This window comes from Vipera ursinii (assembly GCF_947247035.1).
Source record: "Vipera ursinii genome assembly, chromosome: 2".
Lineage (NCBI taxonomy): Eukaryota > Metazoa > Chordata > Lepidosauria > Squamata > Viperidae > Vipera > Vipera ursinii.
The window spans coordinates 276,839,344-276,857,610 of record NC_139513.1 but is presented as its reverse complement, the minus strand read 5'-3'; the positions used below and the strand labels follow the sequence as shown (position 1 = coordinate 276,857,610).

General features: G+C 38.7%; 1 protein-coding gene across 2 annotated transcripts in view; it reads right to left on the bottom strand.

The window, feature by feature from the left end:
* PRLR (prolactin receptor) overlaps nt 1-18,267 on the bottom strand; it is an 86,915-nt gene that overhangs the window by 33,067 nt on the left and 35,581 nt on the right. The window contains exons 3-4 of one of the 2 annotated variants that reach the window (XM_083351508.1): nt 10,919-11,004; nt 9,696-9,720 (exon numbers count right to left, since the gene is read on the bottom strand). The gene's annotated coding sequence lies outside the window, so the exon portion shown is untranslated. The remainder of the gene's footprint in view (nt 1-9,695; nt 9,721-10,918; nt 11,005-18,267) is intronic. The other variant, XM_083351507.1, reaches the window with a different exon arrangement.

Sequence of the window (18,267 nt, the reverse complement as noted above, 5' to 3'; positions counted from 1 at the left end):
ACAGTTTTTTTAGCTGTTTTATTAATGCACATTTTAAATTCTGTTATCAAATTGGAATAATTTTGGTTCGTAACTTATGACAAGCATGAAATATAATGAAGATGCTACCCCATGAATAATGTTTCTGATAATAAAAAATCGGGTGCCTCCGATCAAAGAATGTCGACTGGTGGCCCCCAGGGGGAGAGTGTTCTCTGTGGGCGCGCCAGACCTGTGGAACCGCTTGCCGGTTGAGCTCCGGATGGCCCCCGACCTTCGCTCCTTCCGGCGGGATCTAAAAACTTATTTATTTGAGCAATCTGGCCTGGTTTGATGGGTTTGGGTTTGGGGTTTAAATATGGTTTTAATTATTGTATATATTGGGCATGATATTTAATTGTTTTTTAACTTTTATATTTTGTTTTTTAAGATTTATTGCCCTGTACACCGCCCTGAGTCCCTCGGGAGAAGGGCGGTATAAAAATTTAATAAAATAAATAAATAAATAAATAAATAAATAAATAAATAAATAAATAAATAAATAAATAATGTGTTTTGCAATCAAAGAGGGGAAGTATATGCAGTAATGTTGGTGACACCAATTTAACCAAAACAACTTATAAAAATCAAACTATTTATTCAAGCATGTATTTTCTGCCTCTTTTATTTTGTTTGAAGGAAAATTATTACATAATTAACTGTGCAACTCTGACTTAGAGTGAACATTTCCCTAGATGGCCTACTGCCAGATATTTGAAAAGACATTATACACAATGGCCTTTTACCTGTCCAGTCTCATAAATATTGAACTAGATATATTTCAGAAGAGGATGAAAAGAATAAAGAGGAGAAATAATAATAATGATGATGGTGAAACATTAGGTCTTGCACGCATCATAGAAAAGTGTGTTAGTTAGAATAGCCAGGAACAAAGTTTTTTCTAAAATCAGTCTCTTCCTTAAACATGTGTTTCTATGAAAACCTGTCTCTTTCTCTCTATGGTACTTGCCCAAGCATTTCCCATCAACCAGATAGATGTGGCTTCCACTTATTTTTAACTGCATTTATTTTGATCAATGGCAAAGGAATTCTAGGGGTTTTACCCCAAATATCTGCAAGGCACAAGACTGCCTATTTTAAGAACATTTAAAAGGAAAATGGATAGAATATAATAGAATTTAAGTTTGCTTTTGTACGAGATTTGATGGTTTACTTGGCTGTCTTTCCAAAAATTTTCCAAATAATAATTAATTGTTTTTGTTGTAGTAAAAAATGGTCTTGATTCACTCCATTTACTGCCTAGAACTTATTTTGGGGACTTTGGCTCTTTGAACTTCTCAACCACACAAATATACCTAATGAACTTTGGGTGAGAGAATGTTTATTGAAGTCTTACAAACTTTGCCACAGCAACCAGTGAGGCCAGAGTTGAAGGAATGTAGAAAAAAATTTTAGTGGAAATTTCTTGAATTATGGGATCAAATAATATTCAAAATTGAAGCAAGGTCAGAATAAATTACCCAGTTTTTGTGGCCCTTTAACTGAGCACTCTTATCACTAAATCTTTGGGGTTGAGTTACCTTTCTCCAAAAGTAGCACATTGTTTGAGATGTTCATCTGATGCTCAGTTACATGGACTTTCCTAGATGTTTTCTTTTACTATTTTACAAAACAGGGTGTGCAGAAAAAGTCAGGAGAAGAGAGACTTTTTAATCCTTTTGGCTACACCAAATGAATGGTACCTGCATTATCTCCTCATAGTTGAAACAGCTTTGAAAAATATTTCCTTTCCTTTCATCTGGAGGCAGTAAATTGATTAGAGCAGCTTTGCTCAGCCTGATTCTTTTCTGATTTATTGAGATGACAACTCCCAGAGATCTAAGAGAGTAAAGTCAATAAACTCTCGCTATGGTAATCTAATGCACGTGTGTCAAACTCGATTGCGCCATGTGGCGTATCGTGATACATTGTGGCATTTTTACCTTTGCGCAGCTGGGGTGGGCGTGGCCTGAGCATGATGCATCCAGCCCGCGGACTGCCAGTTTGATACCCCTTTTGATACCCCTTTTGGGGAAGGGATTAGAACTGCCGAATAATTTAAACATGTGGACTGGGAAATGCTGGGAGTTGAAGTCCACGCTGTCTTAAAGTTGTTGAGAGTAGGAAACACTGATTTAAAGCAAAGGTATCCTATTTTTAAAAAAATCTCATGGAATAGGGCCCTAGTTAAGACTCAGATCCAGTCACATGTTAGAATATGTGGCCATCAAAGACAATCCTGCTAAATGAGGGCATTGAAGCCAGGCAGGAGGTAGCCAGGCAACTAATTTGCAGGTGCGGATTTCAATTTTTATATAAGAACGACTTTTACACCAAATAAAAGGTAAATAATTTGTTCAAGGCTTAATTTAAAAAGCTTGTTTTCAGTGACAGTTTTCCTGTGCTGCACTCTATATCCCTATTTATAGCTATATAATAACTATAAATAATTATTTTGACATCTGCCTGAACTGTTCGTTTTAAAGGGAGAGAAAATGCTTCTGTGAAATAACTGCAATGATGGCCTTGGAATGAAATGATTATGTAGTTTCTAGTTATATATAAGATAAATATATTTTAAACTATTCACCTTTCCTGATTTCCCTTCCCTTTCCTTGTCAAGTGAAATTGCAAAAAAAAAAAAAGAAAAGAAAAAGAAAAAAGAAAGAAGAAGAAGCAGTTTCCTTTATTTCTTTAGGTCTTAAACTGTGGCTAATCTTTTTTTAAAAAATGATACAAATTTATAGTTGTCTTCTATGCATAAACTACCCAAGATTGAGATGTGTTTCAATTTCAGTAGCTCGGGTTGGTAGTTGGGCTGTTGATTTGATCTCCGAGCTTGGCAATTTGGCCGCAAATGTTTCATCTCCATTCAAGGGGACAATTGTGCACAATTCAAAGCACACTGAAGATGTCCCCCTGAATGGAGATGAAATAAGCTTTCATAAGTTTTTACAATTTCACATATGACAACTATTGTTGGTCAATCAGAAATAGATGGACTTCCAAACTCCTTGTGCCTGTGCTAGAGCAGAAGAGGGAGAAGCACACAAACCAAAGGTATCAACAATTCATAGTTTATTGGGGGGAAACTATGTTAGGTTACATTTGGAAGATTTTAATATGCAATGAATATAAAACAAAGGCTGCCAGCCTGCCTTTAGCTTCACAACTCACTACCTTCATTCCTGAGAGGCCAATATCTTCATATTGCAGAAATTTCCAACCTTGGCTATTTTCAGGTGTGTGGTCTTCAAATCCCAGCATGCTACCACTGCACAGCCATTGATGAGAATTCTGGGAAGTGGAAACTACACACCTGGAAATGACCAAGATTGATAAATACTGGTATGAAGGGTTTTTCCCCCCTCCTATTGAAGGTTGTTTCAAATGAACAATCTTCTGTCTCATCCTCCTTGACTCAACTTGAAAAGACCCAGGAAAAAGATGGTGGGGCTTGATTATAAGCCAACCCTTTCTGTGAATTCCTGATTAAAAAAAAGTCTCTTCCCTCAGAACATTTTATATGTGAATTAAATTGATTTTAAAAGTTGTCCTCATTAAGAACGACAATTGTCATCATATTGTACAAAGGATAAAGATTCATGTGGGAAGAAGCTATTTTGAATATCTTTCTATGATTAATAAACATTAATAAGTTCATTCGACATATTGGATGATGATGATCCTGAATCAATCTAATGCAGGATGAAAGCCTCTTCATTGTAATCTACTGTAATCTACCACATTTTCCCATTGTGGCTTGATAGATAGATGTCTTTTTACTTTCTGGTCTAGGTTGAAAGAGAGGTACATAGAATCAGAACCACACATTAATTTCTAGTTAAGCTGATTTATTGCTCACACCTGTACACAAGAATCTAGTCAATTAATGGTCAGCACTAAACTGTCATTCTCCTATACTACTGGTCCACACTCAATGGCCTTCCATGCCTAATGGATTTTTCTCACGTCTAGTTCAGCACGTTAACCACTATAGCACATTATGCAGACTCTCTCATAATAATGAATGAAGGTGATTTCTTAAGTTAATCATTAATTTTATATTAGTAGAATGGTATAGGTTTCATTTGTCTTCATCCATTAGTAACTGAAATAAATATGTTGTGTTTTTATATACTGTACATAGAGAATGAGAGATATGTCCTTAATCATTTTCGCCTTCCCTTGCCTGGAATGAAAGAAAAGACAAGAAAAGTAGGTATATACAAAGCAAACATTTAATCTATCCCTCAGTCACACTGGATTGGATTGGAGCCATGTAGGAGAAGTGAATTAATTAGGACAAGAATGCCCTTAAGGCCAATCACATGGAAGGGAGGCAGGGAGGGGAGGAAGCTATTATGCAACTTCAGAATTATGAAAAAAGTACAGAACTAATCTTTCAAATACTGTGGGCACTATGTGGATAGAATTAAGAATCTTCTGTCCTATATAGACCTACCCCTTCTGATTTTCACAGCCAAAATGTGGGTTCGTGCTTCTTTATTGATTGGATCAAAAACAAACTCGGCTCTTGCACAGCTGCTTTTGATATTTTTAAAAATCCAGAGCGCTTTTGAAAGAGACCCACTATATCAGGGGTGTCAAACTCGCAACGTCACGTGCCATGTTGCGACATATCGTGACTTTTCCCCCCATTGCTGGCAATGGGGTGGGGGCAGTTTCGGCATGACGCATCTGGCCCATGGGCCAGTAGTTTGACAGCCCTGCACTAGATCATCTAGGTCTTCTTGGCCCTATATATTCCTGTTCATTATTTGATTCTGATTTCCTGGATCAGCAGCTGGCTTCCAGCAATTTTTTTATTTTTTTATTTATTCAATTCACATAGCTGCCCATCTCAAGCATATGACTCTGCGCAGCTAACCGAGAATAAAAAAATTCTCTGACAGCTGCTTTCAATTCACATCTGAGACTGTCTTCCTGTTGCTGTCTCTGGCTGTTTTAAAAAGTCACACCAATGTTGTCAGATCTCACTGTTGTTTTTTTTAAGGGAATATAAACAGTAGGAAAGTATTCAAGTAGTGCCCTGAAGAAATGCATTTTGTGTTTGATGATTATTCCTCCTGAGAGTTATAGTGCATGAACCAAAGACACATTAGCCAAGGGCAAGCTCATATTTTGATGAATGTCAGATATGTTCACTGGTTGGGGGGTGGGGACGGATAAGGCCTCTAACCAAAAGCCACAAGGTACAAGCTAAAGAAACTGATGGGGCAAAACCAAATCCCTTTAGTGGAATTTTCTTCAAATAATATGGGAAAGTCTCTCTCTGTGTGTGTGTGTGTTTGTACTACTACAGACAATTTCAGGCTAATGACTCCGTGGCTCCAGTAATACCTGAGACTCCAGAGCAGGACCCATCCCATGAAAATATTTCCTCCTTCATAGGTTGTATTGCCAATTCAACTTGAATCATTAGGGTTTGGAGAGGAAAGACAAAAGAAAAATACTAATGCTGTACCTGTTTACCTGTAATAATTGCCACTTGAAATGTGTAAAACATAATTCTGATCAGGTATGCCTAGACCAGGGGTAGGCAACCTCGGCTCTTTTATGACTCATGGATAACCGAGGTTGCCTACCCCTGGCCTAGACTGAGACAGTTAATTATTTATATCAGGAGTAGCTAACACATTGCACATTGCCCACTGACGCTCTCTTGTCTAGTTTAGATCCACCGGATCTAAATCATTTGAATTGAATGGATTAAATGAAAAGCTGGTATGCTGCAATGCAAGACTCTGGCACAGGCTTCCCTGAGCGTGGCAGCATTTAGAAGACAGGACTTCAGAATTCCCCATCTAGAATGGCCATTGCTAAGGATTCTGGAGCTGAATCCCATGCTTCCGGAATCCTCGACTTTCGACCATAATTGAGCCCAAAATTTCTGTTGCTAAGCGAGACACTTGTGAAGTGAGTTTTGTCCCATTTTACAACTTTTCTTGCCACCATTGTTAAGTGAATCACTGCAGTTGTTAAGTTAATAACCAGATTTATTTATTTATTTATTTATTTATTTTGTTAAGTGAATCTGGTTTTCCCAATGACTTTGCTTGTCAGAAGATCCACAAAAGACCTTCACATGATTTGGGGACACCGCAACCGTCCTAAATATAAACCTGTTGCCAAGCATCCACACTTTGGTCATATGACCAAGACGATGTTGCAACGGTCATAAGTCACTTTTTCTCAATGACGTTGTAACTTTGAATAGTCACTGTTGTAAGTCAAGGACTACCTATACTTCTTAGTGGAGGCTATTCAGACATTCTGCTGTCAATAATGTTGATGTTTCCACCATATTTTTACTGCCCTTTCAGCAAGCTACTATTGCCTAACATACCATAATTAGCTATTTATTGTAAAAGATTGAATGATTACTGTAATAATTATTGTAATATAACTTTTAAAGTTATATTTATTTTCACATTTGGTATTTTCAACTGCTACTGGCAGTTGTCTTGGAGAACTCGAAGTTGAAAAAAGTCAAATTAAAATATTATACAGACATTAGGCATACAGGTATCTTCTTTTCAGCCTTCTTTTAGTCTATGATTAACTAATTTGTTTCCTTATTCAAGTCCTAAGTCTTATTAAACTGGGAACAGATAGTCCCCTTACCTCTCGTCCTAATGCTCTACTGAGAAGTAGGAGGAGAAAGGCTATCCAGTTCAGAACATAGGAAGGTCCACTGTACTCAATGACCTTCATTTACATAACTGGAAGGCAATATATTAACATACCATCACTAAGCAAAGATTTTCCCCAAAATTAAGCATGAAAATTCTCCCTAGTTATCATGGCAGCTGGAATGGAGCCTAGAGGTTATCTAATTCAACCTTACTAATGAGGTCCCCTGTACAACACTGTTTGTACAGAAGTTAATCCTCAAACAGAAAACAATACTGAGTTTGTTCTAACTTGAACTTTCCAATGGACAAGAAGAATTCAAGCTGTTCACGCTAAAATATTTCCAGATATGTTGGAAGAGGTTTATGCAAATAATTATTTCAAATTTCAGTGAAGTTTGCCTTTCATTCATTCCCACTTAAGTAAGCAATTTATTCTTGCTACCAGCCCTATATGTTGCTGAGCTTATCTTGTGACTTAGTGATTTACAAAAAGTTGTAAAATGGGTCCAAATTCACTTAACAACTGTCTTGCTTAGTGACAGAAATTTTGGGATCAATTGTGGTTGTAAGTCGAGGATTACCTCTATATATCATTTGTGGATCAATGGTTGATTCTGCGGAATAGCTTATGGAACAACCACACTACAGTATTTCCTGTATGCCATTGCCAGAAATGCCCTCCCTACAGGGTAGACAAAAAGGGACGCGGTGGCTCAGTGGGTTAGGACGCTGAGCCTGTCGATCAAAAGGTTGGCAGTTTGGCGGGTCGAATCCCGAGTGCCGCGTAACAGAGTGAGCGCCTGTTACTCGTCCCAGCTTCTGCCAACCTAGCAGTTCGAAAGCACGTAAAAATGCAAGTAGAAAAATAGGGACCACTACGGTGGGAAGGTAAGAGTGTTCTGTGCGCCTTTGGCATCTAGTCATGCTGGCCACATGATCACGGAGACGTCCTTGGACAAGCGCTGGCTCTTTGGCTTTGAAACGGAGATGAGCACCGGCCCCTAGAGTTGGAAACGACTAGCATGCATGCACAGGGGAACCTTTACCTTTACCTTTTTACAGGGTAGACACAGCGGCTGCTCCTAGCTGCTTCTTTCCTCAAAGTTAAGAAATTCTCCTTAATCACTCCCTGCTAGCCTCCACTTCCCAAACAGTGTTTCTTTGCCTTGTCAGTTTTCAGATGGTGCTGACTCCTGGCCACTGCCTGGGCCACTCCCTGAAATTTTCTTGAGGAGATTTTAGAAATGGTTTGCCATTGCTTCCTTCTTCCTAGGGCTGAGAGAGAGGAGGTGGCCCAAGATCACCGAGCTGGCTTTGTAATCAAGGCAGGACTAGAACTCCCAGTCTCCTTGTTTCTAGCCCAGTACCTTAACCACTACTCCAAACTAGCTTTTGATTAAAGAGAGGCATTAATCTTAATTAAAATACCAGCTCTGAACTCAAGTTCTAAATTGTATTGTAGTAGCTGTATAACTAAATCTACCTATTGTGAATTAGTGTGGCTTTATCAACTCAGCTTGACAACACAGTCATAAGTTAGAAAGCAGTGAATGTATACCTAGTTGTGCTACATCTGCAGGGCCACATTATGTATTTTTCTATCACCTCTAGCTATATGCCAATTAACATTGCTGCTAATGAGGAAACAGAGTACTTCTGTTCAGTCAAGTACTGGATGCCGAAATCATAGCAAATGACTGAGTAGTTGGGCAGTTCAGTACCCAAAATGGCTACAATGACTGTAAAGATATAGAGTAGAATGGGCAGATATATCCTATGCAAAAATGCAAGTAGAGATTACAGTATTTCTATTAAATCTTATCTAGTATTAGCAAACACTCCTTTTAGTCATAAAATTCAGTATATATAAACCTGGCTCAATAAAGATGCTAAAAAATAGACCCTGTAATGATTAGAAATTTTTGAAATTCTGTTTCTGACAGTCAAAGTTTTGGGGAAGTAAGTATTATCACTCACCATGCTTTAGCATACACTAGACTAAAAATAAATAGAATTAATTATAGATCTTACAGAATTAAGTGACTTAATCAATTAATTAAACAAACCTGATGATGAGAAAGAAATCCCTCTCAAAAGAATTCTGAAAATAATCTGAACATAAGTGGGCAATTCTAGAGACCTACTTGTCTAAAGTGAAAAATATTATTTATAGTATAGCAGTCAAGGTGATTGGGTATACCAAGAAACATGCGTGCAAAGAACTAGGTAAATGCTAAAAAAAATACCAAAGGAAACCTATTATACCTAGCAAAGATCAATCTAGGGATAAAAATGTGGCTGATTTAGTTAAAAATAAAATTAGACAATATCAGGAATTATATTATTATTATTATTATTATTATTATTATTATTATTATTATTATTATTATTATTATTATTATTATTATTATTAATTATTATTATTATTATTATTATTTATTATTAATTAAATTTTTATACTGCCCTTCTCCCGAAGGACTCAGGGCGGTGTACAGGGCAATAAATATCAAAATATACATACAAAAGTTAAAAAGAATTAAATAATTATGCCCAATATAAAACAATGATTAAAACAATGTTAAAACCAAATCCAAACCCCAACCCCATCAGACCAGGCCGGATTGTTCAAATAAATAAGTTTTTAGATCGCGTCAGAAGGAGCGAAGGTCGGGGGCCGTCCGGAGCTCAACTGGCAAGCGGTTCCATAGGTCTGGCACGCCCACAGAGAACGCCCTCCCCCTGGGGGCCACCAATCGACATTCTCTGATCGGAGGCACCCTGAGGAGGCCCTCTGTGGGAGCGCACTGGGCGGAGGGAAGTTGACGCCGGCAGCAGGTGCTGCCGTAGGTAATCCGGACCCATGCCATGTAGGGCTTTAAAGGTCATTACCAACACCTTGAATCTCACCCGGAGGGCAACTGCCAACTAAAAAGTGGCAGAATTAAAACATGGAGAAAATTTTGATCTAAATCTATTTCAGTTCATGAAAGAAACAGCAAGAAAACACACAACACCTACTAGCATTATCACAGATGAAATGATGCTATGAAATAAAAGAAGACAAGTGAAAATAGTGGAAGAAATATTTCAAGGAATTTCTGTCCAGCTCCAGCAACTCTGAATGCTAGTATTATTAACTACGATTCACAAATAGAAAAAACTAATATACAATGTAGACAAAGGCTCAACGAGACTAGATGAAATCTAAAAATTAATAGATGCGTAAAGGCAAATGAGCCAAGGTCAGCAATATGTAGGACTCCTTTGGTATCTTTGGTTCCAAGTCTTTTAGTTTTTATGTAGGAAAATGTAGAAAATTGAAACTTCATCAAAAGGAAGGAAAATGTCAGTGCAATCATTCAATCACCTAAGTAAAGACAACCCTTTTTGTAGCAATCATGGAGATATTTCTCTACTCAATATGGGATATAAAAATTCTGGAAGCAATATTTCTTAAGTAACTCCTGTCTGAAAAGGATAAAAGAGTTAAAGAAAAGCAAGCTGGATTTAAAACTGGACATAAATGCACTAATCAAATCTTTGCAGTGTTACCTACGGGAATTGTGTTTTGAGTTCCTTCAGGAAAACCTATGATTTGTTGATTTCAAAGCAATATTTGATAGTGTAGACCAGGGGTCTTCAAACTCGGCCCTTTTATGACTCATGGACTTCAACTCCCATAATTTCTCGGCTAATGTGCCTGGCTGAGGAATTCTGGGAGTTGAAGTCCATGTGTCATAAAAGGGCCGAGTTTGAAGACCCCTGGTGTAGACAGTGACAGCATTTGGGCAATGTTCCTGGTTCCTACCACATAAAATGCACCAAGTCATCCAAGCCCTTTATCAGATTACAAGCTGTCCATGTAGAGCATACAGAGACTCGATCCAAGATTTCTTCATCTTATCTGGTGTTTTTCAGGGTGGCATTGTCTTACCACTTTTAATCAATATAGGCCTGGTTTGTATTTTGAGAAAATCATTGGACTGAAAGGTTACCGGCAATGTTACGCAACGATTTGGTTAAGTAATTATGGATTTAACATTTATTGATGGTGTGGCTATCCAAATCATCAGTCAGGAAAATCTACAAGAAATGATTAGTCGTATCACAATTGAAGCTCATAAAATTAGTTTCTGGATAATTCCCATTAAAACCAAATATCATCTGACTCTACCTGACTCATCCAGTGATGCAATAAAAACAGGAAACTAAATAACTGGACAAGTGATTATTTTACGTACCTCAGAACTGAAGTGAGAAGAACTGGTGTAGCAGACAAAAAAATGACATCTTGCTTGAAGTGAGCGTCCAATGTCCTTTTTTCCTTCTGGAAACAAAAAGATATGAACAGTACTGTAGTTTGAATATATCATGCAACAGAATCAACTAGCTTTTCTGTATGGCTGTGAGGCCAGGCCAATGAGATTGAAGGATATAAAATTTTTTTATCATCATTGATATCAAATTTTTAATAATCTGAAAATGAAGATCTTTGTAGAAATGCAAAATAGTGGCCATCTCAGACATAACAAATATCAGATGGTGGAAATAGATTGACCAATTGTTGAGAATACTGACAACTGACTACTCAAGCTGCCATTCATCAGGTTCAATGAATCCAGATAGAAACAATCCTGTGAGTATAATGAAAATACTTGTTCTGTTACAACCTGGGGCTCAGACTCAGAGTCTAAAGAAGTTGCTCCAGCTGAACCAATGGGTACCAAATCAGGAATTACCTGTATTTGTCAGGGTGGCATCCTAAAACCTAGGACTCAGTGAGTACATGGATAGCAGAACAAAGATGCCGAGCAAGGAAGTAAGTCTCTTAATTAAATACAATTGTTGCAATCTTACTTAAAAGGCAGCCTTCATCCACATTTCTCTGTTGAAAGCAGCTGTCTGATTCCCTGTTCTGGTGCATTACACCTTGTGAAATGCTGACCTTGGACTGGCTGATAAACCTGACTTGGCTCTCTGAACACTGGACTGGATTTTGACTACTTTTCTGCATGTTCCCATTGAAAACAAAACCACCTAGGCAAATTTTCTTTCCAAGAGACTCTGTTGATGTACATTTCCTTCCTTGTCTCAGCCTTGAAAAACTGTAATTCTCACCCAGCAGCTGAGTGTGTGAGAGTTTGAAATCTGAAATAGGCACATTTAAAAGAAGCAAAAGATATTGTATTCAAGCCCTCAAACTTTCGTAGGAAAGAATAGAGTAGAAACTGGTATGTCCATCTTGCCACAAATAAAGTAGAAACAAATTATAAAAGAAACTTATGAAATTCTTCTACAATGAGATTCTATACCCAAATGTTGGGTGTAGTGCCAATAAGCAAAATAAGCTTACATGGGTATTATCTGATTTACAGAGTAATTTTTGCTGCAATAAATAAATGCAAATTGATTTTCTGGATCCTTCTATAGATCTATACATTCTATAGATGATAAGAGTTCATCCGGGTAACAATATCCATATGAATCCTTGGTCTCTTAGTAGACATAGTGCTTTGCAAGCATATTCAAAATATTTATCAGAGATCTTCTCCATAATCATAGCTAGTGCTCCAGAATATTATCAAAGAGAGCAAAATAGGGACAATTTTAAGCTATGAATCAAGAAATCAAATACCAGAAGTATCTTTAAAGAAATATAAATTATTCCAGCTAGCAGGGTTCAGAAGAAAGGCCTTCTCTATCATTGCACCTGCCCCCTGGAACATCTTGCCTTCTTGGCCTTTCCTTAGGGACTAAAGACCTGGTTTTGCCAGTTAGCTTGGGGACCAAATGGGGGAGCATCATAGCGGAGGTGGTTGATAGAGTAACAACAGATCCCTCTTCCCCTCCACCCTGCCCCCTCCCTCCCCATCTATAATTGAATCACAAGCATTTGCAGATATTATTATTATTATTATTATTATTATTATTATTATTATTATTATTATTAACAACCTAGGATGCTGGCAGCAACCCGTGTCAACCATTAGTGCCAGTCAATTTGAATGTTCAGTTGACTGAGGTTCACGTATAATAATAATAATAATAATAATAATAATAATAATAATAATAATAATAATAATAATAATAATAATGTCGGAAGGGACCTTGGAGATCATCTAGTACAACCCCCGGCTCGGGCAGGAAACCCTATACCATTTCAGACAAATGGCTGTCCAGTCTCTTCTTAAAAACTTCCAGTGTTGGAGCATTCACCGCTTCTGGAGGCAGCTGGTTAATTGTTCTAACTCTCAGAAAGTTTCTCCTTAGTTCTAGGTTGCTTCTCTCCTTGATTAGTTTCCATCCGTTGTTTCTTGTCCTGCCTTTGGGCGCTTTGGAGAATATCTTGAGTCCCTCCTCTTTGTGATAGACCCTGAGATATTGGAACACTGCTATCATGTCCTCCCTTGTCCTTCTCTTCATTAAGCTAGACATACCCAATTCCAGCAGCCGTTCCTTATATGTTTTAGCCTCCAGTCCGCCCGTGGGTTAGGACGCTGAGCTTGTCGATCAGAAGGTCGGCAGTTTGGCGGGTCAAATCCCGAGTGCCAAGTAGCAGAGTGAGCGCCTGTTACTCGTCCCAGCTTCTGCCAACCTAGCAGTTCGAAAGCACGTAAAAATGCAATTAGAAACATAGGGACCACTCCGGTGGGAAGGTAACAGCGTTCCGTGCGCCTTTGGTGTCTAGTCATGCCGGCCACATGACCACGGAGACGTCCTCGGACAAGCGCTGGCTCTTCGGCTTTGAAACGGAGATGAGCACCGGCCCCTAGAGTCAGAAATGACTAGCACGCACATGCGGGGGAACCTTTACCTTTACCTTTTTACCCCTAATCATCTTTGTTGCTCTTCTCTGTACTCTTTCTAGAGTCTCAACATCTTTTTTACATCGTGGTGACCAAAACTGGATGCAGTATTCCAAGTGTGGCCTTACCAAGGTATCGTAAAGTGGTATTTATACTTCATGTGATCTTGATTCTATCCCTCTGTTAATGCAGCCTAGCACTGTGTTGGCTTTTTTGGCAGCTGCAGCACATTGCTGGCTCATACTTAACTGATTGTCCACTAGGACTCCAAGATCCCTGTCACAGTCACTACTATTGAGCAAGGTACCCCCTATACTATACCTGTACATTTGGTTTTTCTTGCCTAAATGTAAAACCTTACTTTTCTCACCAATGAATTTCATTTTGTTAGATAGCGCCCAGTGTTCAAGTTCTTCTTGACTGATATAATTTCACCACATAACCAATCTGTTCATTCTATGATGCCTATGATGCAGGAAGAATCTTTCTTTATTTTCAACTGATTCATTCATTGCTATATAATACAATTCAACCTTAAAGTTAAATATCACAAACAAACAAACAAATAAGTAAAAACATGTATACAGAAGGAAAACTTATTTGAAAATTAAAAGTGCAGGAGAGAGGCTAAATATTAAAAAAGAGAGGGGAGGTCCTTCTCTCAGTCATCATGCCTTAGTCTCCTCCCAAATGGACAACTGTAATGCTCTCTGCATGGGACTACCTTTGAAGAGTATCTGAAAGCTTCAACTGCAGCAGTGAGGGCAGTTATGAATGTGAATGGCTGTAGAATGGCACATTTCACATGAGTTTGCTTCCAGTGCGGGTGCTAACCTGTAAAGCCAAGTGAGAAATCAAATAGGTTCCTGACCAACCTGGCTGACAACTTGGTTGTCCAAAAAGTAGAGGATGGAACTAGAGGGACAGCCATACTGGACTTAATTCTCATGAACCGAGAAGAAGTGATAGAGGGAGTTGAAACTGTAGGAACCTTGGGTGAGAGTGACCGTGTCATACTGGAATTTAATATAATACAAACACAAGCAATAGAACATAATGATACCAGAGTCTTAGACTTTAAAAGAGTTGATTTAACAAACTCAGAGAGAGCTTGGGAAAGATTCCTTGGACGAAAATCCTAAAAGGGAAAACAAGAAGCTTGGGAAACTCTGAAAAATATGATCATAAAAGCCCAGTCCACCATAATACCACTGAAAAAGAAAAACAAGAAACCCAAGAAGAAGCCAACATGGCTGCACAAAGAGTTCTCTGATAAACTGAAAGACAAAAAGGACAATTGGAAAAAATGGAAAGAGGAACACATAACTAAGGCAGAATATAACAGATAGCCAGAATCTGTAAAGATGAAGTCAGGAAAGCAAAGGCTCAGAATGAGCAAAGATTTGCAACAAAAGTCAAAGATAATAATAAAAAAGTTTCTTTCAACATATAAATAATAAGAAAAAAACTCAAGGAAAAAGTCAGTCCACTAAAGAGAGAAAACAGAAAGGAAGTAACAGGAAACATAGAGAAATCAGAGCTGCTTAACTCATTCTTTGCATCAGTCTTCATGCAAAAAGAAGCTATAGCCCAGTGATGATGAACCTTTTAGAGACCGAGTGCCCCAAACCTGCCCCTGCCCCCACATCACCCCTCCTGCTCTGCCTTACCCACCCCACCCCCACCCTGTCCACCCACAGGGCCACCCACCACCTCCACAGCCCGCCACAGATTGCCCAGGTGGCCCAGCAGCACCATAGCGGCCATGCCCTCTGCCCACGCCCTCGAGAATCATCTGTGCCCGGTGGGGCGCAAGGGTGGAGTCTTGTCCCCACTGCCCAGCTGCCATGTCCTTGGCTGCGCTGCTCCGTGCAGGCTGTGCTCGGGGGTGACTCTCCACTGGGGGGGCTGCTGGTGAGGAGGGGGCCACAGGGGGAGGCAGGGCTGGGGCGATGGCTCATGTGCCCACAGAGAGGGCTCTGAGTGCCACCTCTGGCATGCATGCCATAGGTTCGCCACCAGTGCTATAGCCCAACCTACCAAAAACATAACTGTAAAAGACAGACTAGAAATAAAAGTTAAAATCCATTTTATTCTCTTTTTGTACTGTTTTAACTGCCCTGTGAACCGCCCTGAGTCCTTCGGGAATAGGGCGGTATATAAATTCAACTAATAAATAAATAAATAAAAAAAATAAAATAAGCAAAAAAAAAATGGTAGTAGATCACCTGTCTGATCTTGATGAACATGATTCTCTGGGACCTGATGGATTACATCCCAAAGTTCTGAAGGAACTGGCAGATGTCATCTCAGAACTACTGTACCATATCTTTCAAAAATCCTGGAGCACCAGGGAACTAACTGCCAGATGACTGGAAAAGAGCTGATGTGGTTCCCATCTTCAAAAAAGGGGGGAAAAACAGACCCAGGAAACTACAGATCAATCAGCTTAACACCATACCCGGGAAGATACTGGAAAAGATAATAAAAATTCAGATCTGCAAACATCTAAAAAGAAGTAGAATAATAACTAAAAGTCAGCACAGGTTTGTTAAAAACAGATCATGCCAAACCAATCTTATTTCATTCTTTGACAAAGTGACTAAATTAGTAGACCAGCGAAAAGCTGTGGACATAATAAACTTAGACTTAGCAAGGCATTCGACAAAGAAGATACAACCTACTTCTTAGTAAACTAGAAAAAAGTGGGATAGATAGCATCACCATCAGATGGATTTGTAACTGGGTGACAAACCGTACTAACCAAGTAGTCCTTAATGGTACTACGTCTACATGGAGGGAAGTAAGCAGTGAGATACCACAAGGTTCTGTCTTAGGTCCAGCATTCTTCAATATCTTCATAAATTGAATTTAACTATGGTAGTAAGATTTCTAGTAAAAAGGTAAAATTACCGACTACAGAAGAATGGACTGTAAAGTGTTTTTTTCCCCCGAGGATATGGTAAAGATCTTAGTGCACCTGAAAGATTATTTGCAACAGAGAGATACTACGGAGCAAATATGGGACTAAAAAGTATTATTTTGCATTTGAATAATTATTGACATGATATATATATGTTTGGAGTTTATCTATATGAGTTAAAGTGTGATAGTTTAAATAGTTTAGGATTGTTTGCATAGGTTAGATTATGATTGTTTGTATTTTTATACCCTGTACTCAGCTCTGGGAAGTCGGGGGGGGGGGAGGGGAAAGGGAGGGAGGGGTTGGGGAGGGGGAAGAGGGTGGGAGGGGAGGGGGTTGGGGGTTGGTTTTTTTTTGCTAAAGATAAAATGTATTGTAAAACTTTCCAGTTAAAAAATATCTTCATAAATGACTTAGATGAGGGAATAAAAGGGGAACTTATCAAATTTGCAGATGATATTAAGTTGCCAGGAATAGCCAATACCCTAGATGATAGGCTCAAGATCCAATGGATCTTGACAGATTTGAACACTGGGCCCTATCTAACAAAATAAAATTCAATATAGAGAAAAGTAAAGTCTTACACTTAGACAAGAAAAACCAAAAGTACACGTAGAGATTGGGTGAAACTACATCCAGTTTTGATCTCCACATTATAAAAATGATGTTGAGACTCTAGAAAGAGTGCAGAGAAGAGCAATAAAGATGATTAGGAGACTGGAGGCTAAAACATATGAAGAACAGTTACAAGAACTGGGCATAGCTAGTCTAGTGAAGAGAAGGAACAGGGGAGACATGATAGCAATGTTCCAATATTTGATGGGCCATCATAGAGAGGGCAGGGGTGTCAACCTATTTTCTAAAGCACCTGAAGACCAGACAAGGAATAACAGATGAAAAGTGATCAAACATCCTATCCTATCAGATCTGGTAGAAGGGGCATGTGGGTCCCTTTGGGCAACAAACTTTGTTTGGTGGATCCAGAAAAAGAGTTTTTTCAAAACTTGGACATGCTATTGAGTTGAGGATCCCAAGGAAGTACAGGTAATCCTCGACTTGCAACATTTCATTTAGTGACCATTTAGTGAAAAATGCGACTTATGACCATTTTTCACACTTACAACTGTTGCAGCATCTCCATGATCAGGTGATCAAAATTCAGACGCTTGGATGCTCGCTTCGGCAGCACATATACTAAAATTGGAACGATACAGAGAAGATTAGCATGGCCCCTGCGCAAGGATGACACGCAAATTCGTGAAGCGTTCCATATTTTATAAATAAAGAGAAAAAAAAGGAAAAAAAATTCAGACGCTTGGCAACTGGTTCACATTTATGACGGTTCTGTGTCCCAAGGTCATGGGTTCACCTTTTGTGGCCTTCTGACAAGTGAAGTGAATGAGGAAGCCAGGTTCACTTAGCAACTGGGTTACTACCTTATCGATTGCAGTGATTCACATAAGAACCGTGGCAAGTAAAGTCATAAAATAGGCAAAACTCACTTAAAAATGTCTTACTTAACAACAGAAATGTGGGGTTAAATTGTGGTTGTAGGTCGAGAACTACCTATATGGAACACATTTAGATGTATAAGAATCATAGTATCATATCGTTAGAATGATGTATAAGAATCATAGTATCATATCGTTAGAATGAACCTTGGAGGTTTTCTAGTACAAACATCTAACCAAGGTAGCAGTCTTTATACCATCCTAGAGAAATGGTTCAATCTTTTCTTGAAAACCTCCAGTTATGGAGCACCCACAACTCCAAGAGGCAAGCTGTTCTATTGATGACTGTCAGAAAATTCCTTCTGGGTGAGTTGGATCGCCCTCTGATGAATTTCTACCTATTGCTTATT